Source organism: Heptranchias perlo, unplaced genomic scaffold, assembly GCF_035084215.1.
Source record: "Heptranchias perlo isolate sHepPer1 unplaced genomic scaffold, sHepPer1.hap1 HAP1_SCAFFOLD_205, whole genome shotgun sequence".
NCBI lineage: Eukaryota > Metazoa > Chordata > Chondrichthyes > Hexanchiformes > Hexanchidae > Heptranchias > Heptranchias perlo.
The window spans coordinates 326,227-344,038 of NW_027139219.1; positions in this window are offsets into that span (position 1 = coordinate 326,227).

Here is a 17,812-nt window from a genome sequence, read left to right on the forward strand (position 1 = left end):
TACATATCATAACTCTCTCACTGTGTTACATATCATTCCTCTCTCACTGTATTACATACCATCCCTCTCTCACTGTATTACAGACCATCCCTCTCTCACTGTGTGACATACCATCCCTCTCTCACTCTGTTACATACCATCCCTCTCTCACTGTGTTACATACCATCACTCTCTCACTCTGTTACATACCATCCCTCTCTCACTGTGTTACATACCATCCCTCTCTCACTGTGTGACATAACATCCCGCTCTCACTGTGTTACATACCATCCCTCCCTCATCTGTTACATACCATCCCTCTCTCACTGTGTTACACACCATCCCTCTCTCACTGTGTGATACCATCCCTCTCTCACTCTGTTACATACCATCCCTCTCTCACTGTGTTACATACCATCCCTCTCTCACTGTGTTACACACCATCCCTCTCTCACTGTGTGATACCATCCCTCTCTCTCTCTGTTACATACCATCCCTCTCTCACTCTGTTACTTACCATCCCTCTCTCACTGTGTTACATAGCATCACTCTCTCACTCTGTTACATACCATCCCTCTCTCACTGTGTTACATATCATCCCTCTCTCACTGTGTTACATACCATCCCTCTCTCACTGTGTTACACACCATCCCTCTCTCACTGTGTTACACACCATCCCTCTCTCATTGTGTTACATATCATCCCTCTCTCACTGTGTTACATACCATCCCTATCTCACTGTGTTACATACCATCCCTCTCTCACTGCGTTACATATCATCCCTCTCTCACTGTGTTGCATACCATCCCACTCTCACTGTGTTACACACCATCCCTCTCTCATTGTGTTACATATCATCCCTCCCTCACTGTGTTACATACCATCCCTATCTAACTGTGTTACATATCATCCCCCTCTCACTATGTTACATACCATCCCTCTCTCACTGTGTTACATACCATCCCTCTCTCACTGTGTTACATACCATCCCTCTCTCACTGTGTTACATATCACCCCTCTCTCACTGTATGACATACCATCCCTCTCTCACTGTGTTACATATCATCCCTCTCTCACTGTGTCACATACCATCCCTCTCTCACTGTGTGACATACCCTCTCTCTCTCACTGCGTTACTTACCATCCCTCTCTCACTGTGTTACTTACCATCCCTCTCTCACTGTGTTACATACCATCCCTCTCTCACTGTGTTACATATCATCCCTCTCTCACTGCAAGACATACCATCCCTCTCTCACTGTGTTACATATCATCCCTCTCTCACTGCATGACATACCATCACTCTCTCACTGTGTTACATACCATCCCTCTCTCACTGTGTGACATACCATCCCTCTCTCACTGTATGACATACCATCCCTCTCTCACTGTGTGACATACCATCCCTCTCTCACTGTATTACATACCATCCCTCTCTCACTGTGTGACATACCATCCCTCTCTCACTGTATGACATACCATCCCTCTCTCACTGTGTGACATACCATCCCTCTCTCACTGTATTACATACCATCCCTCTCTCACTGTGTGACATACCATCCCTCTCTCACTGTATTACATACCATCCCTCTCTCACTGTGTTACATACCATCCCTCTCTCACTGTGTTGCACACCATCCCTCTCTCACTGTGTTCCATATCATCCCTCTCTCACTGTGTTACATACCATCCCTCTCTCACTGTGTTCCATATCATCCCTCTCTCACTGTGTTACATACCATCCCTCTCTCACTGTGTTACATACCATCCCTCTCTCACTGTGTTACATACCATCCCTCTCTCACTGTGTTACATACCATCCCTCTCCCACTGTGTTACATATCATCCCCCTCTCACTGTGTTACATACCATCCCTCTCTCACTGTGTGACATACCATCCCTCTCTCACTGTGTTACACACCATCCCTCTCTCACTGTGTGACATACCATCCCTCTCTCACTGTGTGATATACCATCCCTCTCTCACTGTGTTACATATCATCCCTCTCTCACTGTGTTACATACCATCCCTCTCTCTCTCTGTGTTACATACCATCCCTCTCTCACACTGTGTTACATACCATCCCTCTCTCACTGTATTACATACCATCCCTCTCTCACTGTGTTACATACCATCCCTCTCTCACTGTGTGACATACCATCCCTCTCTCACTGTATGACATACCATCCCTCTCTCACTGTATTACATACCATCCCTCTCTCACTGTGTTACATACCATCCCTCTCTCACTGTGTGACATACCATCCATCCCTCACTGTGTTACATACCATCCCTCTCTCACTGTGTTTCATAACATCCCTCTCTCACTGTGTTGCATACCATCCCTCTCGCACTGTGTTACATACAATCCCTCTCTCACTGTTTGATACCATCCCTCTCTCACTCTGTTACATACCATCCCTCTCTCACTGTGTTACATACCATCCCTCTCTCACTGTGTGACATAACATCCCTCTCTCACTGTGTTACATACCATCCCTCTCTCACTCTGTTACATACCATCCCTCTCTCACTGTGTTACATACCATCCCTCTCTCACTGTGTTACATACCATCCCTCTCTCACTCTGTTACATACCATCCCTCTCTCACTGTGTTACACACCATCCCTCTCTCATCTGTTACATACCATCCCTCTCTCACTGTGTTACACACCATCCCTCTCTCACTGTGTGACACCATCCCTCTCTCACTCTGTTACATACCATCCCTCTCTCACTGTGTTACATACCATCCCTCTCTCACTGTGTTACACACCATCCCTCTCTCATTGTGTGATACCATCCCTCTCTCACTCTGTTACATACCATCCCTCTCTCACACTGTGTTACATACCATCCCTCTCTCACTGTGTTACATACCATCCCTCTCTCACTCTGTTACATACCATCCCTCTCTCACACTGTGTTACATACCATCCCTCTCTCACTGTGTGACATACCATCCCTCTCTCACTGTGTGACATACCATCCCTCTCTCACTGTGTTACATACCATCCCTATCTCACTGTGTTACATATCATCCCTCTCTCACTGTGTTACATACCATCCCTGTCTCACTGTGTTCCATACCATCCCTCTCCCACTCTGTTACATACCATCCCTCTCTCACTCTGTTACATACCATCCCTCTCTCACTGTGTTACATACCATCCCTCTCTCACTGTGTTACATACCATCCCTCTCTCACTGTGTGATATACCATCCCTCTCCCACTGTGTTACATATCATCCCTCTCTCACTGTGTTACACACCATCCCTCTCTCACTGTGTGACACACCATCCCTCTCTCACTGTGTTACATACCATCCCTCTCTCACTGTGTGACATACCATCCCTGTCTCACTGTGTTCCATACCATCCCTCTCCCACTCTGTTACATACCATCCCTCTCTCACTCTGTTACATACCATCCCTCTCTCACTGTGTGACACACCATCCCTCTCTCACTGTGTTACATACCATCCCTCTCTCACTGTGTGACATACCATCCCTCTCTCACTGTGTTACACACCATCCCTCTCTCACTGTGTGACATACCATCCCTCTCTCACTGTGTGATATACCATCCCTCTCTCACTGTGTTACATACCATCCCTCTCCCACTGTGTTACATATCATCCCTCTCTCACTGTGTTACACACCATCCCTCTCTCACTGTGTGACACACCATCCCTCTCTCACTGTGTTACATACCATCCCTCTCTCACTGTGTGACATACCATCCCTCTCTCACTGTGTTACACACCATCCCTCTCTCACTGTGTTACATATCATCCCTCTCTCACTGTGTTACATACCATCCCTCTCTCTCTCTGTGTTACATACCATCCCTCTCTCACACTGTGTTACATACCATCCCTCTCTCACTGTATGACATACCATCCCTCTCTCACTGTATTACATACCATCCCTCTCTCACTGTGTTACATACCATCCCTCTCTCACTGTGTGACATACCATCCCTCTCTCACTGTATGACATACCATCCCTCTCTCACTGTATTACATACCATCCCTCTCTCACTGTGTTACATACCATCCCTCTCTCACTGTGTGACATACCATCCATCCCTCACTGTGTTACATACCATCCCTCTCTCACTGTGTTACATAACATCCCTCTCTCACTGTGTTGCATACCATCCCTCTCGCACTGTGTTACATACAATCCCTCTCTCACTGTGTGATACCATCCCTCTCTCACTCTGTTACATACCATCCCTCTCTCACTGTGTTACATACCATCCCTCTCTCACTGTGTGACATAACATCCCTCTCTCACTGTGTTACATACCATCCCTCTCTCACTCTGTTCCATACCATCCCTCTCTCACTGTGTTACATACCATCCCTCTCTCACTGTGTGACATAACATCCCGCTCTCACTGTGTTACATACCATCCCTCTCTCATCTGTTACATACCATCCCTCTCTCACTGTGTTACACACCATCCCTCTCTCACTGTGTGACACCATCCCTCTCTCACTCTGTTACATACCATCCCTCTCTCACTGTGTTGCATACCATCCCTCTCTCACTGTGTTACACACCATCCCTCTCTCATTGTGTGATACCATCCCTCTCTCACTCTGTTACATACCATCCCTCTCTCACACTGTGTTACATACCATCCCTCTCTCACTGTGTTACATACCATCCCTCTCTCACTCTGTTACATACCATCCCTCTCTCACACTGTGTTACATACCATCCCTCTCTCACTGTGTGACATACCATCCCTCTCTCACTGTATGACAAACCATCCCTCTCTCACTGTGTTACATACCATCCCTATCTCACTGTGTTACATATCATCCCTCTCTCACTGTGTTACATACCATCCCTGTCTCACTGTGTTCCATACCATCCCTCTCCCACTCTGTTACATACCATCCCTCTCTCACTGTGTTACATACCATCCCTCTCTCACTGTGTGACATAACATCCCTCTCTCACTGTGTTACATACCATCCCTCTCTCACTCTGTTACATACCATCCCTCTCTCACTGTGTTACATACCATCCCTCTCTCACTGTGTGACATAACATCCCGCTCTCACTGTGTTACATATCATCCCTCTCTCACTGTGTTACATACCATCCCTCTCTCACTGTGTTACATACCATCCCTCTCTCACTGTGTTACATACCATCCCTCTCTCACTCTGTTACATACCATCCCTCTCTCACTGTGTTACATACCATCCCTCTCTCACTGTGTGACTTAACATCCCGCTCTCACTGTGTTACATACCATCCCTCTCTCACTGTGTGACATACCATCCCTCTCTCACTGTGTTACATACCATCCCTCTCTCACTGTGTTACATACCATCCCTCTCTCATTGTGTGATACCATCCCTCTCTCACTCTGTTACATACCATCCCTCTCTCACTGTGTTACATACCATCCCTCTCTCACTGTGTTACATACCATCCCTCTCTCACTCTGTTACATACCATCCCTCTCTCACACTGTGTTACATACCATCCCTCTCTCACTGTGTGACATACCATCCCTCTCTCACTGTATGACGTACCATCCCTCTCTCACTGTGTTACATACCATCCCTCTCTCACTGTATTACATATCATCCCCCTCTCACTGTGTTACATACCATCCCTCTCTCACTGTGTTACATACCATCCCTCTCCCACTGTGTTACATATCATCCCCCTCTCACTGTATTACATACCATCCCTCTCTCACTGTGTCACATACCATCCCTCTCTCAATGTGTTACATAGCATCCCTCTCTCACTGTGTTACATACCATCCCTCTCTCACTGTGTTACATATCATCCCTCTCTCACTGTGTTACATACCATCCCTCTCTCACTGTGTTACATACCATCCCTCTCCCACTGTGTTACATATCATCCCCCTCTCACTGTATTACATACCATCCCTCTCTCACTGTGTCACATACCATCCCTCTCTCAATGTGTTACATAGCATCCCTCCCTCACTGTGTTACATACCATCCCTCTCTCACTGTGTTACATACCATCCCTCTCTCACTGTGTTACATATCATCCCTCTCTCAATGTGTTACATACCATCCCTCCCTCACTGTGTTACATGCCATCCCTCTCTCACTGTGTTACATACCATTCCTCTCTCACTGTGTTACATACCATCACTCTCTCACTCTGTTACATACCATCCCTCTCTCACTGTGTGACATAACATCCCTCTCTCACTGTGTTACATACCATCCCTCCCTCATCTGTTACATACCATCCCTCTCTCACTGTGTGACACACCATCCCTCTCTCACTGTGTGATACCATCCCTCTCTCACTCTGTTACATACCATCCCTCTCTCACTGTGTTACATACCATCCCTCTCTCACTGTGTTACACACCATCCCTCTCTCACTGTGTGATACCATCCCTCTCTCTCTCTGTTACATACCATCCCTCTCTCACTCTGTTACTTACCATCCCTCTCTCACTGTGTTACATAGCATCACTCTCTCACTCTGTTACATACCATCCCTCTCTCACTGTGTTACATATCATCCCTCTCTCACTGTGTTACATACCATCCCTCTCTCACTGTGTTACACACCATCCCTCTCTCACTGTGTTACACACCATCCCTCTCTCATTGTGTTACATATCATCCCTCTCTCACTGTGTTACATACCATCCCTATCTCACTGTGTTACATACCATCCCTCTCTCACTGCGTTACATATCATCCCTCTCTCACTGTGTTGCATACCATCCCTCTCTCACTGTGTTACACACCATCCCTCTCTCATTGTGTTACATATCATCCCTCTCTCACTGTGTTACATACCATCCCTATCTAACTGTGTTACATATCATCCCCCTCTCACTGTGTTACATACCATCCCTATCTCACTGTGTTACATATCATCCCCCTCTCACTATGTTACATACCATCCCTCTCTCACTGTGTTACATACCATCCCTCTCTCACTGTGTTACATACCATCCCTCTCTCACTGTGTTACATACCATCCCTCTCTCACTGTGTTACATACCATCCCTATCTCACTGTGTTACATACCATCCCTCTCTCACTGTGTTACACACCATCCCTCTCTCACTGTGTGACATACCATTCCTCCCTCACTGTGTGACATACCATCCCACTCTCACTGTGTTACATATCACCCCTCTCTCACTGTATGACATACCATCCCTCTCTCACTGTGTTACATATCATCCCTCTCTCACTGTGTCACATACCATCCCTCTCTCACTGTGTGACATACCCTCTCTCTCTCACTGTGTTACTTACCATCCCTCTCTCACTGTGTTACTTACCATCCCTCTCTCACTGTGTTACATATCATCCCTCTCTCACTGCATGACATACCATCCCTCTCTCACTGTGTTACATATCATCCCTCTCTCACTGCATGACATACCATCACTCTCTCACTGTGTTACATACCATCCCTCTCTCACTGTGTTACATATCATCCCTCTCTCACTGCATGACACACCATCCCTCTCTCACTGTGTTACATATCATCCCTCTCTCACTGTATGACATACCATCCCTCTCTCACTGTGTTACATATCATCCCTCTCTCACTGTATGACATACCATCCCGCTCTCACTGTGTTACACACCATCCCTCTCTCACTCTGTTACATACCATCCCTCTCTCACTCTGTTACATACCATCCCTCTCTCACTGTGTTACATACCATCCCTCTCTCACTGTATGACAGACCATCACTCTCTCACTGTGTGACATACCATCCCTCTCTCACTGTGTTACATATCATCCCTCTCTCACTGTATGACAGACCATCCCTCTCTCACTGTGTTACATACCATCCCTCTCTCTCACTGTGTTACACACCATCCCTCTCTCACTGTGTTACATACCATCCCTCTCTCACTGTGTTTCACACCATCCCTCTCTCACTGTGTTACATACCATCCCTCTCTCTCACTGTGTTACATACCATCCCTCACTCACTGTATGACATACCATCCCTCTCTCACTGTGTTACATACCATCCCTCTCTCACTGTGTTACATACCCTCTCTCTCTCACGGTTTTACATACCATCCCTCTCTCACTGTATGACATACCATCCCTCTCTCACTGTGTTACATACCATCCCTCTCTCACTGTGATACATACCATCCCTCTCTCACTGTGTTACATACCATCCCTCTCTCTCACTGTGTTACACACCATCCCTCTCTCACTGTGTTACATACCATCCCTCTCTCACTGTGTTTCACACCATCCCTCTCTCACTGTGTTACATACCATCCCTCTCTCTCACTGTGTTACATACCATCCCTCTCTCACTGTATGACATACCATCCCTCTCTCACTGTGATACATACCATCCCTCTCTCACTGTGTTACATACCATCCCTCTCTCACTGTGTTTCACACCATCCCTCTCTCACTGTGTTACATACCATCCCTCTCTCACTGTGTTTCACACCATCCCTCTCTCACTGTGTTACATACCATCCCTCTCTCTCACTGTGTTACATACCATCCCTCTCTCACTGTATGACATACCATCCCTCTCTCACTGTGATACATACCATCCCTCTCTCACTGTGTTACATACCATCCCTCTCTCACTGTGTTTCACACCATCCCTCTCTCACTGTGTTACATACCATCCCTCTCTCACTGTGTTTCACACCATCCCTCTCTCACTGTGTTACATACCATCCCTCTCTCACTGTATTACATACCATCCCTCTCTCACTGTGTTACATACCATCCCTCTCTTACTGTGTTACACACCATCCCTCTCTCACTGTATTACATACCATCCCTCTCTCACTGTGTTACATAGCATCCCTCCCTCACTGCGTTACATATCATCCCTCTCTCACTGTGTGACATACCATCCCTCTCTCACTGTGTCACACACCATCCCTCTCTCACTGTGTTACAAACCATCCCTCTCTCACTTGTTACATACCATCCCTCTCTCACTGTATTACATACCGTCCCCCTCTCACTCTGTTACATACCATCCCTCTCTCACTGTGTTTCACACCATCCCTCTCTCACTGTGTTACATACCATCCCTCTCTCTCACTGTGTTACATACCATCCCTCTCTCACTGTATGACATACCATCCCTCTCTCACTGTGATACATACCATCCCTCTCTCACTGTGTTACATACCATCCCTCTCTCACTGTGTTTCACACCATCCCTCTCTCACTGTGTTACATACCATCCCTCTCTCACTGTGTCACACACCATCCCTCTCTCACTGTATTACATACCATCCCTCTCTCACTGTGTTACATACCATCCCTCTCTTACTGTGTTACACAACATCCCTCTCTCACTGTATTACATACCATCCCTCTCTCACTGTGTTACATAGCATCCCTCCCTCACTGCGTTACATATCATCCCTCTCTCACTGTGTGACATACCATCCCTCTCTCACTGTGTTACAAACCATCCCTCTCTCACTGTGTTACATACCATCCCTCTCTCACTGTATTACATACCATCCCCCTCTCACTCTGTTACATACCATCCCTCTCTCACTGTGTTACATACCATCCCTCTCTCACTGTGTTACATATCATTCCTCTCTCACTGTGTTACATATCATTCCTCTCTCACTGTGTTACATGCCATCCCTCTCTCACTCTGTTACTTACCATCCCTCTCTCACTGTGTGACATATCATCCCGCTCTCACTGTGTGACATACCATCCCTCTCTCACTCTGTTACATACCATCCCTCTCTCACTCTGTTACACACCATCCCTCTCTCACTGTGTTACATACCATCCCTCTCTCACTGTGTGATACCATCCCTCTCTCACTCTGTTACATACCATCCCTCTCTCACTGTGTTACATACCATCCCTCTCTCACTGTGTTACATACCATCCGTCTCTCACTCTGTTACACACCATCCCTCTCTCACTGTGTGATACCATCCCTCTCTCACTCTGTTACATACCATCCCTCTCTCACTGTGTTACATACCATCCCTCTCTCACTGTGTGACATAACATCCCTCTCTCACTGTGTTGCACACCATCCCTCTCTCACTGTGTGATACCATCCCTCTCTCACTGTGTGACATACCATCCCTCTCTCACTGTGTTACATACCATCCCTCTCTCACTGTGTTACATACCATCCCTCTCTCACTGTGTTACACACCATCCCTCTCTCACTGTGTTACTTACCATCCCTCTCTCACTGTGTTACATACCATCCCTCTCTCACTGTGTTACATACCATCCCTCTCTCACTGTGTTACACACCATCCCTCTCTCACTGTGTTACTTACCATCCCTCTCTCACTGTGTTACATACCATCCCTCTCTCACTGTGTTACATACCATCCCTCTCTCACTGTGTGACATACCCTCTCTCTCTCACTGTGTTACTTACCATCCCTCTCTCACTGTGTTACTTCCCATCCCTCTCTCACTGTGTTACATACCATCCCTCTCTCACTGTGTTACACACCATCCCTCTCTCATTGTGTTACATATCATCCCCCTCTCACTGTGTTACATACCATCCCTCTCTCACTGTGTTACACACCATCCCTCTCTCATTGTGTTACATATCATCCCTCTCTCACTGTGTTATATACCATCCCTCTCTCACTGTGTTACATACCATCCCTCTCTCACTGTGTTACACACCATCCCTCTCTCACTGTGTTACATACCATCCCTCTCTCACTGTGTTACATACCATCCCTCTCTCACTGTGTTACATATCAACCCCCTCTCACTGTGTTACATACCATCCCTCTCTCACTGTGTTACACACCATCCCTCTCTCATTGTGTTACATATCATCCCTCTCTCATTGTGTTACATACCATCCCTCTCTCACTGTGTTACACAACATCCCTCTCTCACTGTGTTACATATCATCCCCCTCTCACTGTGTTACATACCATCCCTATCTCACTGTGTTACATACCATCCCTCTCTCACTGTGTGACATAACATCCCGCTCTCACTGTGTTACATACCATCCCTCTCTCATCTGTTACATAACTTCCCTCTCTCACTGTGTTACACACCATCCCTCTCTCACTGTGTGACACCATCCCTCTCTCACTCTGTTACATACCATCCCTCTCTCACTGTGTTACATACCATCCCTCTCTCACTGTGTTACACACCATCCCTCTCTCATTGTGTGATACCATCCCTCTCTCACTCTGTTACATAACATCCCTCTCTCACACTGTGTTACATACCATCCCTCTCTCACTGTGTTACATACCATCCCTCTCTCACTCTGTTACATACCATCCCTCTCTCACACTGTGTTACATACCATCCCTCTCTCACTGTGTGACATACCATCCCTCTCTCACTGTATGACATACCATCCCTCTCTCACTGTATTACATACCATCCCTCTCTCACTGTGTTGCACACCATCCCTCTCTCACTGTGTTCCATATCATCCCCCTCTCACTGTGTTACATACCATCCCTCTCTCACTGTGTTGCACACCATCCCTCTCTCACTGTGTTCCATATCATCCCCCTCTCACTGTGTTACATACCATCCCTCTCTCACTGTGTTGCACACCATCCCTCTCTCACTGTGTTCCATATCATCCCCCTCTCACTGTGTTACATACCATCCCTCTCTCACTGTGTGACATACCATCCCTCTCTCACTGTATGACATACCATCCCTCTCTCACTGTATTACATACCATCCCTCTCTCACTGTGTTGCATATCATCCCTCTCCCACTGTGTTACATATCATCCCCCTCTCACTGTATTACATACCATCCCTCTCTCACTGTGTTACATACCATCCCTCTCTCACTGTGTTACATACCATCCCTCTCTCACTGTGTCACATACCATCCCTCTCTCAATGTGTTACATAGCATCCCTCCCTCACTGTGTTACATACCATCCCTCTCTCACTGTGTTACATACCATCCCTCTCTCTCACTGTGTTACATATCATCCCTCTCTCAATGTGTTACATACCATCCCTCCCTCACTGTGTTACATACCATCCCTCTCTCACTGTGTTACATACCATCCCTCTCTCACTGTGTTACATACCATCCCTCTCTCACTGTGTTACATACCATCCCTCTCTCACTGTGTTACATACCATCCCTCACTCACTGTGTTACATACCATCTCTCTCACTGTGTTACATACCATCCCTCTCTCACTGTGTTACATACCATCCCTCTCTCACTGTGTTACATACCATTCCTCTCTCACTGTGTTACATACCATCCCTCTCTCACTGTGTTACATACCATCCCTCTCTCACTGTGTTACATACCATCCCTCTCTCACTGTGTTACATACCATCCCTCTCTCACTGTGTTACATACCATCTCTCTCACTGTGTTACATACCATCCCTCTCTCACTGTGTTACATATCATTCCTCTCTCACTGTGTTACATATCATTCCTCTCTCACTGTGTTACATACCATCCCTCTCTCACTGTGTTACATACCATCCCTCTCTCACTGTGTTACATACCATCCCTCTCTCACTGTGTTACATACCATCCCTCTCTCACTGTGTTACATATCATAACTCTCTCACTGTGTTACATATCATTCCTCTCTCACTGTATTACATACCATCCCTCTCTCAATGTGTGACAGACCATCCCTCTCTCACTGTGTGACATACCATCCCTCTCTCACTGTATTACAGACCATCCCTCTCTCACTGTGTGACATACCATCCCGCTCTCACTGTGTGACATACCATCCCTCTCTCACTCTGTTACTTACCATCCCTCTCTCACTCTGTTACATACCATCCCTCTCTCACTGTGTTACATACCATCACTCTCTCACTCTGTTACATACCATCCCTCTCTCACTGTGTTACATACCATCCCTCTCTCACTGTGTGACATAACATCCCGCTCTCACTGTGTTACATACCATCCCTCCCTCATCTGTTACATACCATCCCTCTCTCACTGTGTTACACACCATCCCTCTCTCACTGTGTGATACCATCCCTCTCTCACTCTGTTACATACCATCCCTCTCTCACTGTGTTACATACCATCCCTCTCTCACTGTGTTACACACCATCCCTCTCTCACTGTGTGATACCATCCCTCTCTCTCTCTGTTACATACCATCCCTCTCTCACTCTGTTACTTACCATCCCTCTCTCACTGTGTTACATAGCATCACTCTCTCACTCTGTTACATACCATCCCTCTCTCACTGTGTTACATATCATCCCTCTCTCACTGTGTTACATACCATCCCTCTCTCACTGTGTTACACACCATCCCTCTCTCACTGTGTTACACACCATCCCTCTCTCATTGTGTTACATATCATCCCTCTCTCACTGTGTTACATACCATCCCTATCTCACTGTGTTACATACCATCCCTCTCTCACTGCGTTACATATCATCCCTCTCTCACTGTGTTGCATACCATCCCACTCTCACTGTGTTACACACCATCCCTCTCTCATTGTGTTACATATCATCCCTCTCTCACTGTGTTACATACCATCCCTATCTCACTGTGTTACATATCATCCCCCTCTCACTATGTTACATACCATCCCTCTCTCACTGTGTTACATACCATCCCTCTCTCACTGTGTTACATACCATCCCTCTCTCACTGTGTTACATATCACCCCTCTCTCACTGTATGACATACCATCCCTCTCTCACTGTGTTACATATCATCCCTCTCTCACTGTGTCACATACCATCCCTCTCTCACTGTGTGACATACCCTCTCTCTCTCACTGTGTTACTTACCATCCCTCTCTCACTGTGTTACTTACCATCCCTCTCTCACTGTGTTACATACCATCCCTCTCTCACTGTGTTACATATCATCCCTCTCTCACTGCAAGACATACCATCCCTCTCTCACTGTGTTACATATCATCCCTCTCTCACTGCATGACATACCATCACTCTCTCACTGTGTTACATACCATCCCTCTCTCACTGTGTGACATACCATCCCTCTCTCACTGTATGACATACCATCCCTCTCTCACTGTGTGACATACCATCCCTCTCTCACTGTATTACATACCATCCCTCTCTCACTGTGTGACATACCATCCCTCTCTCACTGTATTACATACCATCCCTCTCTCACTGTGTGACATACCATCCCTCTCTCACTGTATTACATACCATCCCTCTCTCACTGTGTTACATACCATCCCTCTCTCACTGTGTTGCACACCATCCCTCTCTCACTGTGTTCCATATCATCCCTCTCCCACTGTGTTACATATCATCCCCCTCTCACTGTGTTACATACCATCCCTCTCTCACTGTGTGACATACCATCCCTCTCTCACTGTGTTACATACCATCCCTCTCTCACTGTGTGATATACCATCCCTCTCTCACTGTGTTACATATCATCCCTCTCTCACTGTGTTACATACCATCCCTCTCTCTCTCTGTGTTACATACCATCCCTCTCTCACACTGTGTTACATACCATCCCTCTCTCACTGTATGACATACCATCCCTCTCTCACTGTATTACATACCATCCCTCTCTCACTGTGTTACATACCATCCCTCTCTCACTGTGTGACATACCATCCCTCTCTCACTGTATGACATACCATCCCTCTCTCACTGTATTACATACCATCCCTCTCTCACTGTGTTACATACCATCCCTCTCTCACTGTGTGACATACCATCCATCCCTCACTGTGTTACATACCATCCCTCTCTCACTGTGTTTCATAACATCCCTCTCTCACTGTGTTGCATACCATCCCTCTCGCACTGTGTTACATACAATCCCTCTCTCACTGTTTGATACCATCCCTCTCTCACTCTGTTACATACCATCCCTCTCTCACTGTGTTACATACCATCCCTCTCTCACTGTGTGACATAACATCCCTCTCTCACTGTGTTACATACCATCCCTCTCTCACTCTGTTACATACCATCCCTCTCTCACTGTGTTACATACCATCCCTCTCTCACTGTGTTACATACCATCCCTCTCTCACTCTGTTACATACCATCCCTCTCTCACTGTGTTACACACCATCCCTCTCTCATCTGTTACATACCATCCCTCTCTCACTGTGTTACACACCATCCCTCTCTCACTGTGTGACACCATCCCTCTCTCACTCTGTTACATACCATCCCTCTCTCACTGTGTTACATACCATCCCTCTCTCACTGTGTTACACACCATCCCTCTCTCATTGTGTGATACCATCCCTCTCTCACTCTGTTACATACCATCCCTCTCTCACACTGTGTTACATACCATCCCTCTCTCACTGTGTTACATACCATCCCTCTCTCACTCTGTTACATACCATCCCTCTCTCACACTGTGTTACATACCATCCCTCTCTCACTGTGTGACATACCATCCCTCTCTCACTGTGTGACATACCATCCCTCTCTCACTGTGTTACATACCATCCCTATCTCACTGTGTTACATATCATCCCTCTCTCACTGTGTTACATACCATCCCTGTCTCACTGTGTTCCATACCATCCCTCTCCCACTCTGTTACATACCATCCCTCTCTCACTCTGTTACATACCATCCCTCTCTCACTGTGTTACATACCATCCCTCTCTCACTGTGTGACACACCATCCCTCTCTCACTGTGTTACACACCATCCCTCTCTCACTGTGTGACACACCATCCCTCTCTCACTGTGTTACATACCATCCCTCTCTCACTGTATGACATACCATCCCTCTCTCACTGTGATACATACCATCCCTCTCTCACTGTGTTACATACCATCCCTCTCTCACTGTGTTTCACACCATCCCTCTCTCACTGTGTTACATACCATCCCTCTCTCACTGTGTCACACACCATCCCTCTCTCACTGTATTACATACCATCCCTCTCTCACTGTGTTACATACCATCCCTCTCTTACTGTGTTACACACCATCCCTCTCTCACTGTATTACATACCATCCCTCTCTCACTGTGTTACATAGCATCCCTCCCTCACTGCGTTACATATCATCCCTCTCTCACTGTGTGACATACCATCCCTCTCTCACTGTGTCACACACCATCCCTCTCTCACTGTGTTACAAACCATCCCTCTCTCACTGTGTTACATACCATCCCTCTCTCACTGTATTACATACCATCCCCCTCTCACTCTGTTACATACCATCCCTCTCTCACTGTGTTTCACACCATCCCTCTCTCACTGTGTTACATACCATCCCTCTCTCTCACTGTGTTACATACCATCCCTCTCTCACTGTATGACATACCATCCCTCTCTCACTGTGATACATACCATCCCTCTCTCACTGTGTTACATACCATCCCTCTCTCACTGTGTTTCACACCATCCCTCTCTCACTGTGTTACATACCATCCCTCTCTCACTGTGTCACACACCATCCCTCTCTCACTGTATTACATACCATCCCTCTCTCACTGTGTTACATACCATCCCTCTCTTACTGTGTTACACAACATCCCTCTCTCACTGTGTTACATACCATCCCTCTCTTACTGTGTTACACAACATCCCTCTCTCACTGTATTACATACCATCCCTCTCTCACTGTGTCACACACCATCCCTCTCTCACTGTGTTACAAACCATCCCTCTCTCACTGTGTTACATACCATCCCTCTCTCACTGTATTACATACCATCCCCCTCTCACTCTGTTACATACCATCCCTCTCTCACTGTGTTACATACCATCCCTCTCTCACTGTGTTACATATCATTCCTCTCTCACTGTGTTACATATCATTCCTCTCTCACTGTGTTACATGCCATCCCTCTCTCACTCTGTTACTTACCATCCCTCTCTCACTGTGTGACATATCATCCCGCTCTCACTGTGTGACATACCATCCCTCTCTCACTCTGTTACATACCATCCCTCTCTCACTCTGTTACACACCATCCCTCTCTCACTGTGTTACATACCATCCCTCTCTCACTGTGTGATACCATCCCTCTCTCACTCTGTTACATACCATCCCTCTCTCACTGTGTTACATACCATCCCTCTCTCACTGTGTTACATACCATCCCTCTCTCACTCTGTTACACACCATCCCTCTCTCACTGTGTGATACCATCCCTCTCTCACTCTGTTACATACCATCCCTCTCTCACTGTGTTACATACCATCCCTCTCTCACTGTGTGACATAACATCCCTCTCTCACTGTGTTACACACCATCCCTCTCTCACTGTGTGATACCATCCCTCTCTCACTGTGTGACATACCATCCCTCTCTCACTGTGTTACATACCATCCCTCTCTCACTGTGTTACATACCATCCCTCTCTCACTGTGTTACACACCATCCCTCTCTCACTGTGTTACATACCATCCCTCTCTCTCTCTGTGTTACATACCATCCCTCTCTCACACTGTGTTACATACCATCCCTCTCTCACTGTATGACATACCATCCCTCTCTCACTGTATTACATACCATCCCTCTCTCACTGTGTTACATACCATCCCTCTCTCACTGTGTGACATACCATCCCTCTCTCACTGTATGACATACCATCCCTCTCTCACTGTATTACATACCATCCCTCTCTCACTGTGTTACATACCATCCCTCTCTCACTGTGTGACATACCATCCATCCCTCACTGTGTTACATACCATCCCTCTCTCACTGTGTTTCATAACATCCCTCTCTCACTGTGTTGCATACCATCCCTCTCACACTGTGTTACATACAATCCCTCTCTCACTGTTTGATACCATCCCTCTCTCACTCTGTTACATACCATCCCTCTCTCACTGTGTTACATACCATCCCT